Consider the following 23,964-nt stretch of genomic DNA (forward strand, 5'->3'; position numbering starts at 1 on the left):
TAATCAATGAAATTCAGAATAGTATTACAGTATTGGAATTGTGAAGAGATTTGCCTTTCATATCTTTTAAGACCTTCAATGTATCAAAACTCCATGCTATGGGGTGAAAACAGCAAGGACAACATTTTTTTTAATAGCTTATTCAAATAACTAGCACAAACCAAATGCAATAGCCCCTCTCAAAAGCGAGCTGGATATTTTTATTCGTCGTTGTGGATATGAAATAGACAACATTTTAATGATGCATTGATAGACCCAGTTGCCAAGCTACCAAACTGCAAGTCTTCTCACTGTGTCTGCTCAGCTATCTTTAAATTGTTTGGAGAAGGGGGTTGGAGAAGAAGGAGTATCAGTGGGAACATAAGCAAGGGTATGTGGGGTTAAAGGGGGAAGGTGGGGGAGAGAAAAGAGGGGAGAGCAGGAAGGAGAGAGCAAGGTTCAGCAAGATCGCAGCCTTGGTGGGGGAAAAAAAGCCCTGTTTGAGTCTGCTGGTTCAAGAGCAAGGCTCCTGTAGTCCCTACCAGGTGGGAGAAGAGTTAAAAATCCATAATTTAGGTGTGATACATAATTTGGGTGTGATGCATCCTTGATGGTGCTCTTTGCCCTGCCCATGCATCATTCCTGATAAATGTTCTCAATAATGAGCAATTGAATGCTGATAATCTGCTGACATGCTTACGGTCCAATTCAGGGCAATTGCCATACCACACTGAGATGCCATAGATACGTATGCTCTCAAAGGTACAGCAGTAAAAATCCATCAATATCTTGGGAGAGAGGTGTACTTTCTTCATGCTCCATGGAAAATAAAGTTGCTGTTGCATCATTTTGTTAAGGATGGAGAAGTTCCGGGACCAAGTGAGATCATCAGAAATGTGGACACCAAAGAATTAAAAGCATTTAAATTAAATTAGAGGAATTTAAAGAAATCAATTGTTTTGCGTTATATATATATGATTTTGATAATGGAATAGATAGCTTTGTGGCTAAATTTGCGGATGACACAAAAATAGGTGGTAGATCTGGTGGTGCTGAGGACACAAGAAGGCTGCAGAGAGTCTTGGATAGATTAGAAGAATGGTCAAAGAGATAGATAGTAAATGAAATACAATGTTCAGAAGTGCACAGTTATACACCTTGATACAAGAAATAGATGGACAGAAAATTCAAAATTTGGCGGTCCAAAGGTACTTGGACTGCCAAATGCGGGAATACACTAAAGGGTAACCTCCAGGTCGAGTCAGTAGTGAAGAAAGTGAATGCAATATTACCATTTATTTCTAGAGGAATAGCATACAAGAGCAGGGATGTAATATTGAGACTCTACAGGGCGCTGGTGAGACCTCAGTTGGAGTGTTGTGTACAATTTTGGGTGCCTTATTTGAGAAAGGATGTGCTAGCATTGGAGAGGGTTCAGGGAAGAAGTACTAAAATGATACCAGGAATGAAAGGGTTAGTATATGAGGAATGCTTGTCAGCTCTAGGACCGTTCTCATTAGCGTACAGAAGGATGGGTCGTGAGTCTGTGGAACTTGTTGCCACAGTGGAATCAAGATCATTGCGTGTATTTAGAACAAAAGTTGACAGGTATTTGATTACTGGTAGTTAGTGCATCAAGTGTTATGGGGAGAAAGCCAAGGAGGTGGGGCTGAGTGATAAGGATCAGCTTGATTAAATGGCAGAGTAGAACCAATGGGCCGATTGGCCTCCTTCTGCTCTTAAATCTTGTGATCAAATTTCCTTTACTGTCATGTAATAAAACAGATTATGTAACATTCTGCCCACTGCGAGGTTGACAAAGAGTCGCTATTACTGTCGACCAACTTACAGTGCGAGAGAGAGAAGCAAAAGAAAGTTACTTCAATCACTGACTGTCCGTGGATTCCCCTCCAGCACTTGCAGTCTCTGTAGCCGCACAGACTTCTGTTTGATTCATCAGCGACCCAAACTGCAAATCAAAAGCTCAGGAAGCCTTCAGCACCAGAGGCCATTCAGGAGCCCTTCTTGCCCCCAATACCCTCTCATATCCTGGCTCTGATATCTGGTTCTCCAGCAGCTTGCAGCCCTTGTGGATCAATAGACAATAGACAATAGGAGCTGGAGTAGGCCCTTCAGCCCGTCGAGCCAGCACCACCATTTTACAGATCATGGCTGATCACTACCATCAGTACCCCTTTCCAGCCTTATCCCCATAACCCTTAACTCCTTTGCCCAGCTACAAGTCACCCGCAGCCTGTGTGGGTCCCCCAGCGACTGAACCATTTACTGGTTTGTTGCCATGGTCATCACCTCTGTAGGGCATCTGCTCTGTTTCTCATTCTCAATGGGGGGTAAGGGGGGGGGGTGTTCTTCCAGTTTCTGGTATCATGCACTAGTCCACTACTACCCGAGTCTGCAACCCCTTGTAGCAGCCGCCATTTTGAGGCACAGATTTCCATAGATGCTAGATTTTTCTTACAAACACCCCTTATGGCTTTACTTTTCGAACAAAGATGTAGGAAGGACGGTAGACATGGGCATGTCCTTCGAGCCTGCACAATGGATTTTTTAGGTAGAATGCAGTGTGTGCAGTACTGGACAAACCTTTTACACCCAGGGTTTATCTGCTGCAGCCTAATAAGTTAAGGTGATAGCCAGGTCCTCGGGTCGTAGGTGTTACATGGGAGTGTCCTTCTCCTAGATGAATGGCCTGACAAGGCTAATGAGCCCCTTCTGCCTGAGTTTGAAATCAGAGTTTTCCTTCTCTGAGGCTGGCTGCCAAACAAGGCTAATGAGCCCAGCCTACCCATCCAGTTATACTGCCGGACACTCTGTTGCACCATGGCGTAGCAAACTCAGTGAAAACAGGGGACACCGATGAGAAGGTATTGTTATCGATGCAGTAATGTAGGAGAGGCCACAAACACCATAAGCTCCTTTGAAACCTGTACAAAATCACTGGCATTAGGACAGAGTAGTTGAACCTTTTGGAGCAGCACTGTGTTTTCACTCTCCCGGGTTTGCAACTCTGGCAGCACCACCACCTTTATTATTCTATTCCTAATTTCCAGGTATTTAGTTGCTTGGCCCTATTGTTCTGATATTAATATTGCATCACTGCTAGTTTCAGCCAATTGCAGATGGAATGTCCAAGAACAGACTTTGGCTTTTGTCCATCACTAGCGACAAAATCTAGGAATAACATTTTATTAAATGATTGTGTTGAGTTTGAAAGGAAACATTTCTGAAGGGGATGAACAGTGAAGAGAGCACAGATAATTGATGACAAGTGGGCTAATAGCCTTTAACCACATTACTTGGGATGACTAAGTGATCAAGTGGAATGAGGAGCTGATTGGGCAGGAGGGATGTCTGCTCTCATGTATGCCCCAGTGTTACAAAGAGAGCGAACTGGAGGCATGAAAGTTAAAGGGGAAAAGTTCCCAAGAAAAGAATTAATCTAGCACAGCAAGCTATGAACCAAAGGCCTGTACTCATGATCAAGATAAAAATGTATATTCCCATTGCAGTTGATCTAATTAAATTTAATTATTTCGGTAAATCTGGAATTAAATCGAGCATCAAGACCTGTTAAACAGGTATCAAAATATTCAGGCAGCTCATCGTGGAAAGTAGGAAAAACTGAAAATTAGTAGATAAAAAAAATACAAGTTTTATTGTTAGCAAAGATAGTTGGCAAAGATGCAATGATTGAGAAATCGAATTGTTAATTGTTTCGAGGACTGAGGAATTGGGTATTTATAAATGTACAGTTAACAAAATGTAGGATGGAAGGGAGTTGTAGGGGATATTCTGGGAAATTTAAGGGCATATGTATGTTGAAAGACACTGGAAATAAAAATGATAGAAACATCAATAGCCCCTTTCACACTTGCATCGCATTAAATTGGCCATTCAGTGTCCTGGAATAGGAATGGGCGTTTGGCTTTTCACACTTGACCATTCCTAACTGGGACACTGAATGTTTTCACACTTGCAAGGAGCCATCCCTGGGGTTAGGACTGTTCTACATTCTATTGGTGACATCATGATGCATCGAGTGATGGTGGACCTGCCCTAAATCCTGATCAATGTATTATGATCTTATATTTGAACAAAAGGAATCAGCATAATTATTACATAATTTATGTACAGCACAGTATGTACATACTTCAGCTCCTGTTGTTGTTGTGTCGACCCATATAAACCTTTAAAAGGGACTGTGGGAAAGTGTGAACAATGAATAACAATAGCAGACAATTTTTAAACTGGTTGGGAAAGTTGGTAGCGCTATAGGGCTCAATTTATACAATGTGGGAAAGTTTGTAGTGCTATAAGCACACAATTTATATAGTGTGGGATAGTTGGTAGCACTATCACGTACAATTTATAAATACAGTGGGAAAAAGCTATGGCGGACCTGTCCTCCTAGAATTCCATGCAGCAGAGAAAGGGCTGTTTGTCCAGCTGTATGCACAGAGCATTCACAGAGGGGTTTCTCTGCTGCACAGTATTCTGGGAAGTCAGGTCTCCCATTGCTTTCTTCCCCTCCCCCCCACCGTCTTTATAAATTGTGCGCTATAACACTACCAACTTTCCCACGCTATTTAAAAATTGTCCGCTATTGCTATTTATTTTCTCTCTCTATCTCTCTCCTCCCCACTGCAACTTTCCCATGGCAAAGTTTATACCTTCATTTTAATCTTTTCTTCCTTCAAGTTTAAATGAAGGATCAAATGAAAATAGTAACATTAACAAAAGCAGCAACCAACAGAAAGAAATCGTGGAAATAGTACAGCAATATCAGAATGAAGGGATCTTTAAATTTAAATATTTTCCCATATATTCACATTTACCTTTTATATTTAAGTAATTGTCTCTTTTTATAACATTGCATAAAAATAGTTAGCTGATATTCTATATAATCACAATATCAATTTCAGAGCGGTGTGAGAAGACAATGCAAAGGTATAATGCCTGTGGCATTTATGAAAGAAAACAACATGTTTGTTATCTTAACCTGGATAGTTTCTATAACATTTTAAAATCTACAATATTTATATGTCATGGACTAAAACTGTTGAAAAGAAAATGCAGAATCAATAAAATTTCAGAAGAATTATATTGATTATAGTGCTCCATGTAAACAAAAGAGTCAACTCCAGTACAGTAGAACAGAATCAGGATCCTAGATTCTTCCTTATTTATCCACTAGCAATGCTTCCAAAGATACAATTTCATATGCAAATACCCACCCCCCCCCCCAAAAAATACGGCCAATTTATTGTTTACATGGACATTGAAACTATCAAAAAACAAGGAAAAAACTGCTGGATAACATCTCACCATTTGACCTCTTTGAGGATACTTAAAGCAATAATATTCCAACCAATCAGATTTTGAATTTCAGTTGTAAGAATAACTTCAGCATTTCCAGACGATATTGCCAACATTGGCTATTGGATATAACTTCAGAGTAGAAGGGATCTTCAAACTGCTGGATATATAAATTGAAAAATATCTTGCTCCTTGGAGGACTCTTCAGATAACTATTTCATCGAATGTTGAGCTAACAGCATTTCACTCCAATTAGCTTTTAACAGTACCAAAGTACAAACTCTGGCCTCGTGGAATGCTTTCTACAAACAGTATTTCAAGACTCCACACGAGTTGCATCCTATGCCAAGCACTGATTCAGGCTACTTCATAATCTGTTATGTACTCTTAAAGGAGAACTGTCACCATGACAACCTACTTAGCAAGATGCAAAAGCATGGTTTGTTTATATCATGATGCAATAAGGCCTTCGGCTGCATGATGACAGCATATTTTACCGGGTGCAGTAAATCTACAGACAATTAAAAACATTTTAGATATCACTAATTAAAATTTATTTTCAAGCTGCTGCAGTACCATTTCCTCAGTTAAGCAGATTTAGTTAAGTGACCAAATCTGCAGTGCATCTTTTAAGTGTACTGTTACATAAACTGAAATTGCCAAAAATGAACAAAGAAATTACACTGCCATTTTTTGCCATATGTTAATGCCGTAAAAAGAGCATTTCAGGAAGCTACTTCTAACATCAGCACTCACAGGCCAGTTTTCAGATAAATTAGATGAATAATATAGCTAATCAGAAAGGATTTTGTTTATTTTTCAAGTTCAAGTTTATTGTAACATATACCAAAGTATAGTGAGTGTGATAGTACAGATTCTATCACCAATGTGTATATGTTCAGATTGTACTGTCGGATGAATGTGATTGGCTGAGAGCATAGCCACATCTACTGGCAGGTATTAAAGGATTGTTCCTAGCCAGACCAGGTCATTCTGGACTGGTCAACCTACATGTGATATGCTCCAGTCTTTTAGTTAATAAAAGCCTTGGTTTTGATCAACAAGTCTTTGGTTCTTTCAACGTGTTCTACAGTGAGGAAGTTCATTTTGTGAGCAATCCAGCTAGTCAACCCATACACAGTACATAATGCAGTTACAGAAAGCAATCAATGAGGACAAAGCAAAGGCAACATTACTTTTCTAGTATGAGGTTTGTTCAGGAGCCTGATACCAGTGGGAAATAAACAGTCCTTGAATCTGGCAATGCATGATCTTACAATGCAGAATCTTCTTGATGGGGAGAGTGAGAGGAAAGTGTGGCTGGGTGGAATGAGGATGTTTTTTTTTAAATATTTTGCTTCCTTTTCTTCAGCACCAGGAAGCGTAGATGGAATTGAATGGGGGCGGGGGGGGTGGGGGGGGGTAAAGTGTGATGGTCTAAACTCCATTCACAACTGTCTACATTTTTTTTGCAGTATTGGGAAGAGCAGTGTCCATTCCATGCAGTGATTTTCTGTGACAGGATAGTTTTGTAGAAATTGTTAAGGGGCATAAGTACATAACACTTTTCCTCGGGCTTCAGAGGAAGAAGAGGACTTGGAGCATTTTCTTGGCCATTATATCCAAGGAATTGGACCAGCACAGGTTATTGGATATGTTTACCCCAAAAAACATTATTTTCCATTGCATGCTCTTCATTCAGGTCCTTTCTAAGACTGGGCAATTAGTCTTACACTAATTTCAGATAGTGAATTAAATGGAAGGTTCTACCATTCCCTTCTTACAACAGAGACTAAATTCCTGTATGAGTATGGAGGATCAAGAATATGAATACAAATAGAATTTTTAATTTTAAAAAAATGTAGACACAGTAACAGGCCCTTTCAGCCCATGAGCCTGTGCCGCCTGTCATGATAATGAATATGTATGAGATATACCGGAAGTCACGTGGTATGAGAGAGAGATAAGAGCACAAGCAAGAGAACAAAGGAAACCGGAGAATAAAGACACTCAGAAGTTTACCTGATAAAATTTGTGTTTAATGTTTTATTAACTTCACATTTCGGGCCACAAATGTGACATTGGTGACGAGGATGAAAGAAGCTTGAAGAAAATTAAAGACTAAACAAGATTACAGAGGTTTACAGACAACTTCAAGGTGATAAGAATTTTCTCTGTGTCTCAGTACTTTTGGGGCTGGAATATTTCCTCATGGCTGGTGCAAACTGTGACTTTCTAACACATAGTGGAATTGCTCATTTTGACCCAATGGGTGATGCAAGCACTGTAAGTGTGAAGTGGAAAGCATGGCTGGAAGAATTTGAATCCTACGCCGACAGTCGTGGCCTATTTCTAGATACCGGTACGGTTGAACAAAAAGCGCAGAGAAGGGCGTTACTTCTTTTCACTGCAGGACCCTCAGTTCGGGAAACATTTAAAACATTATTGAACCGGTGGAACATTCAACACAATGGGTCAGCCCAGTAGTGATTGTGCCCAAACCAAAGGGTGACATAAGACTATGTGTTGACATGAGAATGGCCAATGAAGCTATAATTAGAGAACGACACCCTATACCAACAGTGGAGGAAATACGTCAAGAACTAACTACCAGCAAGGTATTCTCAAAAATTGATCTGAAATGGGGTTATTATCAATTAGAGCTGGATCCAGGTTCCCGAGATGTAACTACATTTGTGACTCACTGTGGATTGTATCGTTACAAGAGACTATCATTTGGAATTAATGCAGCTTCGCAGATCTATCAGTATGAAATCCATCGAGTGATTCAAGGCATTCCTGGAGTTGCCAACATTTCTGACGACATCATAGTCCATGTACCAACGAAGGAAGAGCATGACAAACGGTTGAGGTGTGTACTATCTAGACTACAGGAGGCAGGCCTTACCGTGAATGGAAACAAGTGCCAGTTCGGTGTGTCAGAAATGGACTTCATGGGACACAGACTTACAAGGGAAGGACTAAACCCTGCAGAGGCCAAGGTGAAAGCTATTGCAGAGGCACGTGCACCTCAGAACGCAACAGAGGTGAGGAGTTTCTTGGGATTGGTTATTTTTTGTGCAAAGTTCATTCCTAATTTCGCTACAGTGGCAGAACCACTAAGGAAACTAACCAGGAAAGGTGTACCATTTCATTTTGGATCTGAGCAGAAGAAAGCGTTCACAGCGCTGAAGCAAAGCCTGACAGATGCAAAAACTCTTGGATATTACGATCCGGTGGCATCAACCAAAGTCATAGCGGATGCCAGCCCGGTTGGTTTAGGAGCCGTGTTGGTCCAGATGCATGATGGAGGACCAAGAATCATTGCCTATGCCAGCAGATCGTTATCAGATGTGGAAAGAAGATACTATCAGACAGAGAAAGAAGCACTCGGACTTGTATGGGCCTGTGAGAGGTTCCATGCATATTTATACGGCATTGAATTTGAACTCATCACAGATCATAAGCCATTAGAGGTGATCTATGCACCTAGATCCAAACCATGTGCCAGAATAGAGAGATGGGTACTCAGACTACAACCCTACAAATATAAAGTAATCCACATTGCAGGGAAAGCAAACATTGCTGATCCGCTGTCCAGATTGGTGAAGTATGGTGGTCCACAATCCAAGTCAGAATTGGGAACAGAAACAGAGAGCTTTGTACGCTTCGTAGCTATTCAGGCGACACCGAAAGCTGTGACTACGAAGGAAGTCGAGAGAGAATCTGAACTTGATCCAGAACTCATGGAAGTAAGAGAATGCATACAGAGTGGACAATGGGACAAGTGTACTCACAAGGTTTACATTCCCATTAGAGACGAACTTTGTTGCATCGGACAGTGTCTATTAAGAGGTTGCAGATTGGTGATACCACAAAGATTGAGACCGAAGATCGTATCCTTAGCGCATGAAGGACACCTAGGCATTGTTGGTACCAAGCAAAACCTCAGAACCAAGGTATGGTGGCCAAGTTGTGATAAAGACGCCGAGAAATTTGTTAAAACTTGTCACGGATGTCAAATCACAAGTAGGAGTAATCCGCCAGAACCGATCCGGAGTACGCAACTTCCGACAGGACCATGGATCGACGTAGCTGTTGATTTTCTTGGTCCTTTACCGACGGGTGAATCAATTATGGTAGTGATAGATTACTACAGCAGATACTATGAGTACGTGGTGTTGAAGTCCGCAACCACTGAAAAAACAATACAAGCATTAGCAGAGATATTCGCAAGATATGGATTACCTGTTACATTATACTCTGACAATGGTCCACAATTCATTTCAGAGACATTTACGGAATACATGAGGACCACAGGTATCCACCATCATAAAGTAACTCCGAAATGGCCGCAAGCCAACGGAGAAGTAGAGAGACAAAATCAGTCCATTGAAAAACGATTGAGGATTGCACACGCTGAAGGACAAAATTGGCGAGAAGCATTGCTATCTTATGTGGCTGTCTATTGAGCAACGCCTCATGCAACCACTGGAAAAAGTCCTGCAGAAGCATTTTTTGGGAGAAAAATCCACACAAAAATACCAGAAATAAAGGAAATCCGAGACGACCAGGAGATGAGGGACCACGATGCTGAAAAGAAAGGTGCAGCAAAGCTGTACACAGATTCGAAACGTGGAGCCAAGTACTCAGACATCATGCCAGGAGATAATGTTCTAGTGAGGCATGAAACTGGTGGTAAGCTAGACACACCTTATTACCATCAACCCTATACTGTCGTATCCAGAAGTGGCAGTATGGTGACAGTCAAGTCTCCGACTGGAGTCCTGTAAAAGAGAAATATATCAAGTGTAAAAAGGTACCAGTCCAGAGATACATCGAGCGAAGAGGTTGAAAGGCCAATACGAAATGCTGAAACTGAGAGACCTGATGATGTTCCAGAGGCAGTTACCAGCACTCCTGATGAAGTGACTAGAGCGCCAGAAACACCCGAAGCTGAGGCGAGCAGTATTGCCGACGCCGAGAGTAAACAACCGAGAAGCGACGACAATATCGCAGGCAGGCCGAAACGAAACCAGAAAGTGCCCAAACGATACGAAGACTTTGTGCCATAGTTTTAATAAGAACTTTGGGACAGTATTTAATCTTTTATCATAAAGTGCATGTATGAGTGCTGTAGGAAGTAAACTTTATGTAGTTGAGTTATAGTATTACCATTAGTTACGATGTTTGTATGTTTCCGAGGGATATTGGTAATTGAAGGTAAAGTTTATTTCTGATTAAAGGAGGGATGTCATGATAATGAATATGTATGAGATATCCCGCAAGTCACATGGTATGAGAGAGAGATAAGAGCACAAGCAAGAGAACAAAGGAAACCGGAGAATAAAGACACTCAGAAGTTTACCTGATAAAATTTGTGTTTAATATTTTATTAACTTCACATTTCGGGCCACAAATGTGACACCGCCCACTTTACACTAAATTGACCTATAGGCCCTGGTACATTTTTTTTAATTTTTTTTTATTTTTCAGACTATGAATCATACTAACCAAAATACACACAAACATTTCCCTCTTGAATATACACAGTGTCATTTTCTCCCCTTTTTCCCCCCTCCCTTCCCTCCCTCCTTCACCCCCCCTCCCTAGCCACTCAATGTTCAACCTATATGATACATTAAACCCATTAAACAATGTCATCACACAATGAAAATAAACAAGAAATTTGTGTCTTCTACTTTTACATACTGGGTCAGTTCATTTCGTCTTCTTCTCCTTCTGTCATTTTAGGCGGTGGAGGTCCGCGGTAGGACTTCTCTGTTGTATTCAATGTACGGTTCCCAAATTTGTTCGAATACTGTGATGTTATTTCTTAAATTATATGTTATTTTTTCTAATGGAATACGTTTATTCATTTCTATGTACCATTGCTGTATTCTCAGGCTATCTTCTAATTTCCAGGTTGACATAATACATTTTTTTGCTACAGCTAAGGCTATCATAATAAATCTTTTTTGTGCTCCATCCAAATCGAGTCCAAGTTCTTCACTTCTTATATTACTTAGAAGAAAGATCTCTGGATTTTTTTGGTATGTTGCTTTTTGTGATTTTATTTAATACCTGGTTTAGATCTTCCCAAAATTTGGGATGTGAGAAAGTGGAAAAGTTTTGGCCCTGGTACATTTTGAAGGGTGGGAATGAAACCGGAGCCCCAGTGAAAACCCACACAGAATATGGGAGAACGTACAAACTCCTTACAAGATTTGAATCCCAGCCCCAGTCGCTGGCACTGTAACAGTGTTGTGGTAACTGATACTCTAACCATGCTTCCCCTTTATTTCCACAAATTGCAACAAAATATTATCATAAATTATAATACAATCTTACCATTACAGATACTATCCTTCAGTAAATTCAATTCACCCTCTGGTGTCAAATCTTCAATAAGCAGTTTGAAACAACAAAGGGAAATGGGCGTCAAAACATTACAGCATGGTGACATACACAAGACTGAAACAAAGCACAACTTGCTGAAAGAGCACATCAGGCCCGGCAACATTAGTGGGGGAAAGGAGGGGTCGCTATTTCAAGCTGAAATACGTCATCCAGCCTTGGTGATAAGGGTCTCTTCCCCATTCTGGACCTTCATTATATCATGCCTATTCTACATCTTTACCCTTTTGATATGCCTTTCTCCAGTAATTCTAATCTAACAAAAAAAATCAATACTAATTTTGATTCATGTAAAAGAAAATAGAAGGGTGTAGAAAGAGGCATTCAGCTTTACCATTTATGAAATGTCTACATTTTAAAAAGGAGTATTGAAGGAACTGAACATCTCCTTAAGAAAAGCATACATTCTAAGCAACACAGTAAAATAGGCAGAGATGCAGTCTGGCTTCCATGGCAACAATGAAAAGGTTTTTGTTCCAAAAGTAAATTCTGTGGATGCTGGAAATGTGAAACAAAAATCAGAAAATGGTGCAAATGCTCAGAAAATTAAGAAGTAAACAAGAGATAACATGACATTTCATCAGAATAGGAAAAAATAGGAGGAAAAACGTTTTGACATACAGAAAAAAAAAGTGCTGCAGTTATCAAATGAATAAGGAACCTGAAAAGGAATGTATTTCCAATAGCTGATCACCTGCTTCCCAAGGTTTTGAAGGAGCTGGCCACGGAGATGATGCAGGGGGGAGTGAAGATTCAAAATATCTGAAACAGTTCCCAGCAAATGTAACAAATATTACCCCACTATTTAAGAAAGCAGTGAAATTGGAAACAGAGGTAGGAAAATTGCTGGAATCTATTATTAAGAAAGTCATAACAGACAACTTGGAAAGTAGCACAGTAAAACCTCAGCTATGTCATCACTAACTGGTAAAACTCTAACCAGCAATTCAGATGGAGCACCAAGGCCAAAAAGAAGCTGGAGTCTCAATACTAACATGGGTACAACGTTGAAGCAATATACATTCCTCTTTCTGCTGAATTGTTGCTTAAAAAAAATTCTCGACAGGGTTGATAAAATTTCCTATTTCCTCTGGCTGGGATACATTAAACAGTGTATCTAAATTGTTTTGAAAAGTCCATCTGGCTGCCTTCCTAAAATGAAATGTTTTTTTAAAGTCATTGGCTATTTTAATCCATTTTTTTTTAACTGTTGGATTTGTATATGCTAGCTTGAAAGTGGCTAAAATTGTACAAACTGTGTTGTAATTAAGTTGAAAAATGTAAATTCCACCTATTTTGTAAAGGCAACTTTTTGAAGAAGAAATCTTTAATGGATCATTATTTCAAAATACAATAAAACCCCTGGTAATACGACACCTACAAGTGATTGGTAGATGCTGGATAAGCAATTTCCTGGTTACGTGAGACTCACTCTTACAATACCTAATACACCTGCATTATAAAAGAGAAAAAAATTCTACTGTATTCACTGAACAAACATCACTTGCATGAATATATAAACCTTAAAGAATTTTACTTTATTTTCAGTCACATTCTTTGAAAACACTTAACTCTCACTGCATCCCCACAAAGCCACTCGAAAAACGAAAAATAACATTATGGATAATTAACTCCCTCCTCCCCCCCCCCCCCCCAAGTGTGCAGATAAAGCCTTACTAATATACTTGTAAAGACTCTTATGAAGTAGGGAGCGAGCCTCTTAGGAAGACTTTTACTAAGCAGCCAGCCATCAGTGAGTGGCATCAACCAGCTCTATTCAAACACAACTTTATTCAAACATCTGCTACGAGCAAAGCACAACCAAGGCAATCTGCTGGCTGAATATCTGCTCCCATCTTCATCAAATGTTTATGTATTACTTCAGAGAACATTTACTTTACAAATTTAATTTTTAAAATGTCTTATTTTTTGCTGGTTGCTTGAGGACACCAGCTGCTTCAATTTAGGAAACAGGAGAGTTACTGTATATGCTTTATTTCTATGGTAGAAGTTAAGGGAGAGTGCTTTCTTCTTTACATATTTTCTATTTCCAAAATAAACTCCATATTATTTTACTGTACATTCGTGTTATAAAATGAAAGGACTAACATCAAGATCAAATTCTTTGACTCTTACACACTAGAATATTAAAGATAATTTGGTTAAAAATAATTCAGTCCAAATAAGATTTCTATGCCTGTTGTGTTAATGTAAACTTTTCAATCCAATGTTGAATATTGTACAGAATGGTAGTACATCAGTTAGTCCTGCTAAAGACACTTTATAGACTGCAAGCACTGGAATCTGGAACTACAAACAATCTGCTAGATGAACTCAGCAGGTCGAGCAGCATCAGTGAGAGTAAATAAAATTGTCAATTTTCAGACCTGAACCATTCAACAGGACTAAGTTGATGCTGCTGCATCATGTTCAATCCTGAATTGAATTCTGTCTGTGTCACATTTATGCATTATAGAGTAAAATCCCTGTTATCCAGAATTAAAGCCACCAGCAACTCATGCAACCAGCAAAAAAAAAAAATCATGGAAAATAAATAAGTTAAAAATATGAAAGTTTAAGATCGATTTCCCCAACAGGAGGTTTGCCAATCACGCAACATGCAAACTCAAACAACCAGCAAATTCACTTATCTGCCATCTACCAATCCCCAAAGGTACTAAATACCAGGGGTTTTACTGTACCTATATAAAGGCATTGGTTCTCAATAGCACTCTGGATTTCCACCTAATGCTCTGGGCTTATTCCCAGCTTTCAAAATTGGCAGGTTAAATGGCTACGCTAAGTTAGCTATTTGTCTGTATTTTCTCTCGTCCATCAACTTTCCATTGATTCTTTTTGCCACTTATCAAGACTGTGTCGGATTAAGGATTTGTGCTGGCTTGCGCATGCGCGGACCTAAATAGTGCCAGCTGCCACATGTGCAATGAGGGGGAATAGTGACTATGGATCCCCCCAGCCCACGAGAGAGTTCTTGACGCTGACCCCGCATGTCTGTTTTGGTACATTTGATATAGTCTTAATTATTCTTAACAAAATGATGCTAGCTCTCTCAGATCTCTATATATTCAGTAATTACCAGTGTGTATCTAAGGAACATAGCACCTATGGCAAGCACTGAAATTGCACGCTCTCCCCCTTCCCCCTTTAAAACTTACTTACTCATTTTGCACTTACATTGAAATTGCACCCCCCTCTCCTCCTCTCCCCTCCCCTGTTAAAACTTGCATACACATTTTGTTAAAACAAAACTGGTGGCAGATGATGGCTCAATGTGGGATCAATGGCCGTCTTTGTTGCCCATAATCCTCCACGCAGTTGGAGCCGCTCTGCATTTCCCTGGTGCAAGCTGACAGTTCCAGCTGCGTGGGGGATTATGGGTAATGAAGACGGCCATTTCTCCCACATTGAGCAGTCGCCACGAGCTGCTGGGGCAGCCAGAAGCAGCCTGATCAGATGCCAGAGCAGCATTCTGGTGAACTCCGGCACCACTGAGACTTCCTGAGATTTCCTGCTTCTGGCTTATTACTTGAAGAACGGCTCAGACCTGAAATGTCAGCAATATATCTTTCTCTCCTATAGACTGCAATGGGTCTGTGTTAATCTTAATACTTGGTTAAGGTTCAGCTTTATTTCTTATAAATATGTTTCAAGAAATGTAGTGGGTTTGGCACAGGCTTATTTTGACATCCATACAATACATTCAGAAATTATGTCATCTTTTGGAGTCATGACGTCTACAAGCAAGAGGTATAAAGATAACATGATTTCCAATAAACTGCTGCTAACAGCTTTAAAGATTCCAGTAAATGGTCACATAATTTCAAAGAAATTAAGACTGACCTCAATGGTGATGTAATTGTCTAAGGCAGAGGCATCATAAGGACCAGAAAAAGAAGAATCCAGAATAAGAAACCAGAAGGAAAGAAGATTGACAATATTCTCTGAAGAAGGCAGATGTGCTGTTCCAAGTGGTTTTAAAGTAAGCCAGACCACTTCTGACTGTCTCTTTTTGTTACTAGAAGGAAGCCTCGTCATGAGAAGGAGCTCCAGAACTCTTAAGAAGCTAAGAGGGAGTTGAAGATGACCAGAGTGAGAATTTAAGAAGAAATCTCTTCCTGGGGAAATAACTCAACAAGATTTGTGAGTTAGAAACGGTCTAAGGACTGAATCAATGTTAACTACTTTAAGCAACAATTTAAAAGAACTTGAGGTTTCATGATCACTTCTGAACTACAATTTAATAGATGTTCAAGACACCTTTAAAATACTGGGCCTCCCTCCAATTTAGAATCCCAACACAAGAACCAGACCTATCCTTTTCCATAATTAACTGGAAGCTAATGACATTATGGTCACTGGACCCAAAATGTTCACCTACACATACATTTGTCAACTGACCTGCCTTGTTCCCTAATAGGAGTTGAAGTACTGCATCCTCTCTCATTGGTATCTCTATATATTGATTTAGAAAACATTCTGATCACATTACACAAAGTCCAAGCCATCCAGCCCTTTCACAGTATGGGAGCCCCAGTCAATATTTGTAAAGTTAAAATCTCCTATTATTACAACTTTCTGCTTCTTACATCGATCTGCTATCTCTCTACAGATTTGTCTCTCCAATTCTCTCTGACTATTGGGCAGTCGAAAATACAACCCTATCAGTGTGGTCACACCTTTCCCGTTCCTCAACTCCACCCACATGTCCTCGTAGACAAACCTTCTTGGCTGTCCTAACTTCGCACAGCTGAAATATTTTCCCTATCAATGCCACTCCTCCCCCTTTCATCCCTCCCCCTCCATAATGTCTGAAGCAATGGAACCCAGGAACATCAAGCTGCCATCCTGCCCCTCCTACAACCAAGTTTCACTAATAGCAATAATGTCATAATCCCACGTGTCAATCCACGTGCTAAGATCATCGCCTTTCCAACAATACTTTTTGCATTAAAATAAATATACCTGAGAAAATTTCTATCATGTACAAACCTTTGATTTCTGTCTATATATGCAGTTCTTCTTCCTTCTCTAACTGCTGAAACATTCTAGATCCCCTCCCCCCGGTTAAATCCATCAGAGCAAGACTAATAAACCACAAGGTTATTAATTCCCTTCCAGTTTAGATACAATCCGTCTCATCAGTACAGATCCCACCTGCCTTGGAACAGAGCCCAGAGATCTAGAAACCTGAAGCTCTCCCTACTACACCATATCCTCAGCCATATGTTAATCTGTCATATCCTCCTATTTCTAACCTCTCCAGCACGTGGTACAGGAAGTAATCCTGAGATCACTATCCTGGAGGTCCTCTTCTTCAACCTAGCACCTAACTACCTGAACTCTTGCAGGACCTCCTCACCCTTCCTACCTATGTCATTGGTCCCTGCATGGAACACGACATCGGGCTGATCATCCTCCCACCTAAGAATGTCGTGAACTCGATCTGAGATATCCCAGACCCTAACACCAGGGAGGCAACGTACCATCATCCACAGAACCTCTCATTTGTCTTCCTAACTATAGAATCCCCTATCAATACAGCTCGCTTCTTTTTTCCCTCTACCTTTCTTAGCCACAGCACCACACTCTATGCCAGAGACCTGATTCTCATGGCTTGTACCTGGTAGGTCATCCCCCTCAACAGTATCTAAAATGGTATACTTATTTTTACAGAGGAATGCCCACTGGTGTGGGGGGGGGGGGGGGGCTGCTCTCCCTCTCCTAACTGTAATCCATCTACCTTCTATCATTCACCTAATTATGTCATTCAAATCTTTCATGAGTTAACAATGTAAAAATTGATATTAACTGATAATTAGGTCTGTCATCTAACTAATTAGTGGGATTTCTATTCCAGAATCTTCCAATTCTACAAAAAGCTCACAATTAAACCAAAGGTTATTTTTCTAAAATTTAACTTTGAGCACAAGTCAAGTTGAACGAGTAAAAGTTTGTATGCATTAATACACAGCTCTGTAAAATAATAAATGTATAAAGGTGTTGCTAAATATTTAAACAAACAATAGAATGCAGAAAATTCCCTTCTTACTAAGATTCAGCTCAATTCTTGAGCAAAAACCTGCACTTAAAAAATAGTCAAAGGGTTCCACAGCAGGGGAACAGGCCTTCCACCCATGCCAACCAAGATATGTTTGCCCCATTTAACCCCACACTCAACCTTTCCTATCCCTATACCTATACCTGTATTAATGAAATGTTAATTAGACAGCTGTCGCTGATTCTACCATTTCCTCTAAAAATGTGGGGAAGTGTACAAGTACAAACAAAATATTTATGAGATCTATGCATTTGTTCTCAATCTAATACATATAAGGCAAATGAACAACTGAAAAGTGGCAAAGCAGCAGGTATGGATGGAATTCCCCCCAGAGGTCTGGAAGGCTGGCGGCAAAACTCTGCATACCAAACTGCATGAGTTTTTCATGCTCTGCTGGGACCAAGGAAAGCTGCCTCAGGACCTTCGTGATGCCATCATCATCACCCTGTACAAAAACAAAGGCGAGAAATCAGACTGCTCAAATTACAGGGGAATCACGCTGCTCTCCATTGCAGGCAAAATCTTCGCTAGGATTCTCCTAAATAGAATAATACCTAATGTCGCCGAGAATATTCTCCCAGAATCACAGTGCGGCTTTCGCGCAAACAGAGGAACTACTGACATGGTCTTTGCCCTCAGACAGCTTCAAGAAAAGTGCAGAAAACAAAACAAAGGACTCTACATCACCTTTGTTGACCTCACCAAAGCCTTCGAGACCGTGAGCAGGAAAGGGCTTTGGCAAATACTAGAGCGCCTCGGATGCCCCCCCAAGTTCCTCAACATGGTTATCCAACTGCACGAAAACCAACGTCGGATCAAATACAGCAATGAGCTCTCTGAACCCTTCTCCATTGACAACGGCGTGAAGCAAGGCTGCGTCCTCGCACCAACCCTCTTTACTATCTTCTTCAGCATGATGCTGAAACAAGCCATGAAAGACCTCAACAATGAAGACACTGTTTACATCTGGTACCGAACGGATGGCAGTCTCTTCAATCTGAGGCACCTGCAAGCTCACACCAAGACGCAAGAGCAACTTGTCCATGAACTACTCTTTGCAGACGATGCCGCTTTAGTTGCCCATTCAGAGCCAGGTCTCCAGCACATGATGTCCTGTTTTGCGGAAACTGCCAAAATGTTTGGCCTGGAAGTCAGCCTGAAGAAAACTGAAGTCCTCCATCAGCCAGCTCCCCACATCTCCATCGGGCACACAGAACTAAAAACGGTCAACCAGTTTACCTACCTCGGCTGCACTATTTCATCTGATGCAAGGATCGACAAAGAGATAGACAACAAACTCGCCAAGGCAAATAGCGCCTTTGGAAGACTACACAAAAGAGTCTGGAAAAACAACCACCTGAAGGAACAAACAAAGATCAGCGTGTACAGAGCCATTGTCATACCCATGCTCCTGTTCAGCTCCAAATCATGGGTCCTCTACCAGCATCACCTATGGCTCCTAGAACGCTTACATCAGCGCTGTCTCCGCTCCATCCTCAACATTCATTGGAATAACTTCATCACCAACATCGAAGTACTCGAGCTGGTAGAGTCCGCAAGCATCGAATCCATGCTGCTGAAGACCCAACTGAAGACCCAACTGCGCTGGGTGGATCATGTCTCCAGAATGGAGGACCATCGCCTTCCCAAGATCGTGTTATATGGCGAGCTCTCCACTGGCCACCGAGACAGAGGTACACCAAAGAAGAGGTACAAGGACTGCTTAAAGAAATCTCTTGGTACCTGCCACATTGACCACTGCCAGTGGGCTGGTATTGCCTCCAACCGTGCATCTTTGCACCTCACAGTTTGGCGGGCAGCAACCTCCTTTGAAGAAGACCGCAGAACCCACCTCACTGACAAAAGACAAAGGAGGAAAAACCCAACACCCAACCCCCACCAACCAATTTTCCCTTGCAACCGCTGCAACCGTGCCTGCCTGTCCCGCGTCGGAATTGTCAGTCACCAACAAGCCTGCAGCAGACGTGGACATACTCCTCCATAAATCTTTGTCCGCGAAGCCAAACCAAAGAAAATATTCTTTTTATACTATAGGTACAGAATCTTTATCCAAAACTCTTGGGACCAAACACTTTTCAGAATTCGTAATTTTTTGGATAATAGAATAACAATAACGGTAGAACTTTAAGTAATTGCACTGATTTCAGATTTGTACAAAACAAAGACACACTCCAACTAGAAGGGTTGCTGGATGGAACGGTAGGGTGAGCTGAGGTGGTGCTGGACAAGGGCGTTTGCAGCAGCACTGGACGATTGGGTGTTTGAGGTTGCCATCCGAGCTCCCGACACCCTGACAGCAGACCCTTGCCCCAGCAATCCAAAGACCATAGCCCCCAACGCCCCAGCCGCTCGCTTACTGGAGCTCCCAACACTCCAGCAGCCCACCCATCTGAGCACCCGTCTGTGGATCCTCACGCCAGACGGCTGCCCATATGAACCCCCAACATCCAGGCTGCCCACCTATCTAAACCCGTGACACCCTAGCCGTGTACCTATCCAAACTCCCGACTGCAAATCCTCACCCCAAACTATCACCCATCTGAGCTCCTGAATCGGTCACTGGATGGGGGGGGGGGGTTGTGGTGGTGCTGGACATGGTGCTTGTGATGGTGCTAGATGGGATGGGGGGGCATCCAGGTGTCAAGCTGTCTACAATGAAATTGGCATCCGTTTATGCTGAATTGGAGGTACTGGAGTCTGGTTTTTCCACTGTCACCTATAAAATAAGGATTCCCTGGGGTTCCACTAATTACCAACATGGACCAACAAGTGCAAGTTGAGCGTGGGTGGCGTCAGGTCATGGTTGGTGCAAAACCCAAGCTTTGGTGTGCAAATGCCATCCATGGAGTCATCTCAATTAATTTTTACACAGCACCTCTATCATTAAATTAAATGTTATTTCAAATCAATATTCCAATGATATATATTTTAAATTAAACAGATTTATCTTCTCATTCAAAACCACAGTTAACCCATAACTTAATTATTTTTTTCATGCCAAGCTTACATTTTTAATTGAGGAATTTAATTAATTGGACAGAGTTCATGATGCAATGTCCTACAAAATACAGTTTACAATTCTAAACTGTATTTTATATATAAAACAAGAGGCTAAAAAGAAAGAGAAAGATTTGGGGTAATAAGAAACTCCTGTTTTTAACTCCAGAAAGGAAGGTTAAGTAGGAAAGGGGAGCATGAGCACAGGAGGACTCAAGAGGATGTAGTCACATCACTAAAAAGTGAAAGGAACATAGGAAGTAGGAATAGGAGTAGGCCAAAAATGGCCCATCAGGCCTGCTCCACCATTCAATACGATCATGGCTGATCTCATTTATGACCCAACTCCACCTACCTGCCTTCTCCCCATATCCCCTAATTCCTCTAAGGTGGAAAAGGTGTTCAACTCATCTACAAAATGTTAGATTACTTTGATTAAAAGCCCCTCTAATATACAAAGAAATCACAGGTGAAAATTCTTTATGTCAGAGAAATTATTCTTCCATCAGATGCCATTACCATTATTTCATATTTCATTACAGTCATCCAAACAAACCTTAAGGAAGGTTGCCATTAAAAATTTTTTAAATCATTTTTGTTTTTTTTATTACAAATCTGCAGAATTTTCTATTCACTCAGATAAAACAATGTATTTTGATCCAGAAATTTAGAACTAGATTTAGAAGTTGACCAACAGAGCAATATTTCTAATATTTACTGTTATGTCTCTGTGTTTTACTTGGGAGGCTTCTTAAATAACTAGAGATGCAGGATTCAAATATCAGAAGAGATTTTACTTACTGATGTCTTCAACCATCACAGGAAACTGTTCACACACTCACATATAAATATTCGTGTGCACCAGTACAGTGTATTCTTATGTTGATACAAAATATTTCACATTATCCTGATTCTATAAACAGAGTGGAGAGAGTGCAGAGAAGGTTTACCAGAATGTTACCTGGGTTTAAGCATCTAGAGTATAGGGAGAGATTGGACAGATTAGGTCTTTATTCTTTGGAGCGTAGAAGGTTGAGAGGGGATTTGATAGAAGTATTTAAGATTATGAAAGGGATAGACAGAGTGGATGTGGATAGACTATTTCCGTTAAGAGGAGAAAAGATTAAAACAAGAGGACATGAGTTAAGAATTAAGGGGCAGAGGTTTAGAGGTAACATGAGGGGGAACTTCTTTACTCAGAGAGTGGTAGCCGTGTGGAATGAGCTTCCGGGAGAAATAGTGGCGGAGGAGTCAATTGTATTATTTAAGAAAAGGTTGGACAGGTATATGGATGAGAAGAAGATGGAGGGTTATGGGCATTGTGCAGGGAGGTGGGACTAGAAAGGGGTGTTTGGTTCGGTGTGGACTAGAAGGGCCTAATGGCCTGTTTCCGTGCTGTAATTGTTATGTTATGTTATGTTATATAACATTCCTCCTCAAGATAAAGAAAAATGTAGTGTTCTTTATCACCTCCTTTCCAGTGCAACTTAAGTAACTGAACTTGTACACTAGTTTATTTACACAACAATTTTTAAATAGTTCTTATTGATATCGCACTGGCTGCAGTATGTTGCTTTACCATCTTGTGGATTTAGCTGCGACCATTGGGCTCTGTGTTGCTGGTACACGTGTAGGTGATGTAGCTTTTTGTGCTTCACCTGACAACTGCTGTGTTGATGTTTCGGTATTAGTAGCTGTAGTGTCTTCACTTGATATCTCACTTGATATTGAGGTTGCAGGCTTTGCTGGTATTAAAGCTTTCTGCTTCAACACATCTTCTGTCAGCCAAATGCGAATTCTGTTCCTCCTCAGCTGATTGCCAGAGTCTGTCTCGACAATGTATGATCTTAGTGTCTCAGTTTCTCTGATGACCTTTGTTGGGGTCCATGTTTTCAATATCGGTTCTTGAATATGCACATACTGCCCTTTGAAGAGTTCTGCTAATGTTTGTGCATGTTCGTTATAATGCTGGTGTCCTTCTTGCGTGTCAGCCAGTCTTCTTCTGCTTTCCTCCTGGTCTTCTGGAGGGTGTAATTTGCTTGGCAGAATTGTTTTACATCTCCTGCCATTTAGAAGTTCTGCCAAGGACTTCATGTCAGTCCTTAAAGGTGTTGCTCATAATGACAGAAGAGCTAGGTCTGAGTCTTCTTTTGTTTCGCGACACTTAACCAGTGTGTGTTTCACAGTTTGCGCTAGTCTTTCAATTAACCCATGACCTTTGGGGTAGTATGGGGATGATGTAGTGATAACAAACCCATACTCTGCAGCCAGCTTTCTGAATTCTTGTGACAAGAGCGGTGTTCCATTGTCACCTATTACTTGCTCGGGTATTCCTTGTTCAGCAAAGACTGCTCTCATTTCGGAGGTGATAGTTGACACTCTCAGGTCTTTCATCCTTTTGACAAATGGAAATTTAGAGTAGTTACAGGCTACTATTAAATACCACTCTTGATTCTCAGTGAATAAGTCTGCTCCCACTGTGTGCCATGGCCTGGCAAGTATTGTTGTGTGTTTCTATTGATGTTTTTGGATATCTTCTTCATCTGGATCTCATAATTGACAGAAAGCAACTGCAACTCCTGGTAGCTATCCAGACCTAGAATTGCTGGTCTGTCTGCATCTACCATGTAGAATGTACAGAGGATGTTCTTTCCCTTATGGCAGCCATTGATCTTAGCTCTCCTTAGCTGCTTGATCATGAGTCCATCATCGGCCGTTAATGTGACATTTGCTGTTCAAATGCACCGTCTTTTGGATACCCTTTTATTATGTTCTCTGGGAACATCTGGCAGTAGTCTGAGTGGAAGGATGTGATCCTATCCAGCTTCACCTTTAGGTTAAGTATCGTAGGCTTGCTCTGGATTGTCCTCTGTATTTGGATCCTTGTGTGCAACTCACTTCCTTCTTCATCTCGTGAAGGTGTATGGATTCCAAGTCCAATATCTAGGTGTTGGAATCCTCATTGTCATTTCCTTTTTTGTGATGGTTCTTCTTCTTCTTGTCTTTTTTCTTCACTGAAATTACTATTTTCTTCATACCAGACTTACACATCTTGGTCCAGTAGTTTGCTTTACCACAGGCTCTATATTCAGAACCGTATGTGGGACATTTGTTTCAGTCATCCAAGAGGTGCT

At 40.9% G+C, this 23,964-nt stretch overlaps 1 protein-coding gene across 6 annotated transcripts in view; it reads right to left on the reverse strand.

Moving 5' to 3' along the window:
- The window catches only part of dagla (diacylglycerol lipase, alpha), a 203,050-nt gene that overhangs the window by 146,861 nt on the left and 32,225 nt on the right, over positions 1 to 23,964 (reverse strand). The window lies entirely within an intron of this gene.

This window comes from Narcine bancroftii, chromosome 1 (assembly GCF_036971445.1).
Source record: "Narcine bancroftii isolate sNarBan1 chromosome 1, sNarBan1.hap1, whole genome shotgun sequence".
NCBI classification, from domain to species: Eukaryota; Metazoa; Chordata; class Chondrichthyes; order Torpediniformes; family Narcinidae; genus Narcine; species Narcine bancroftii.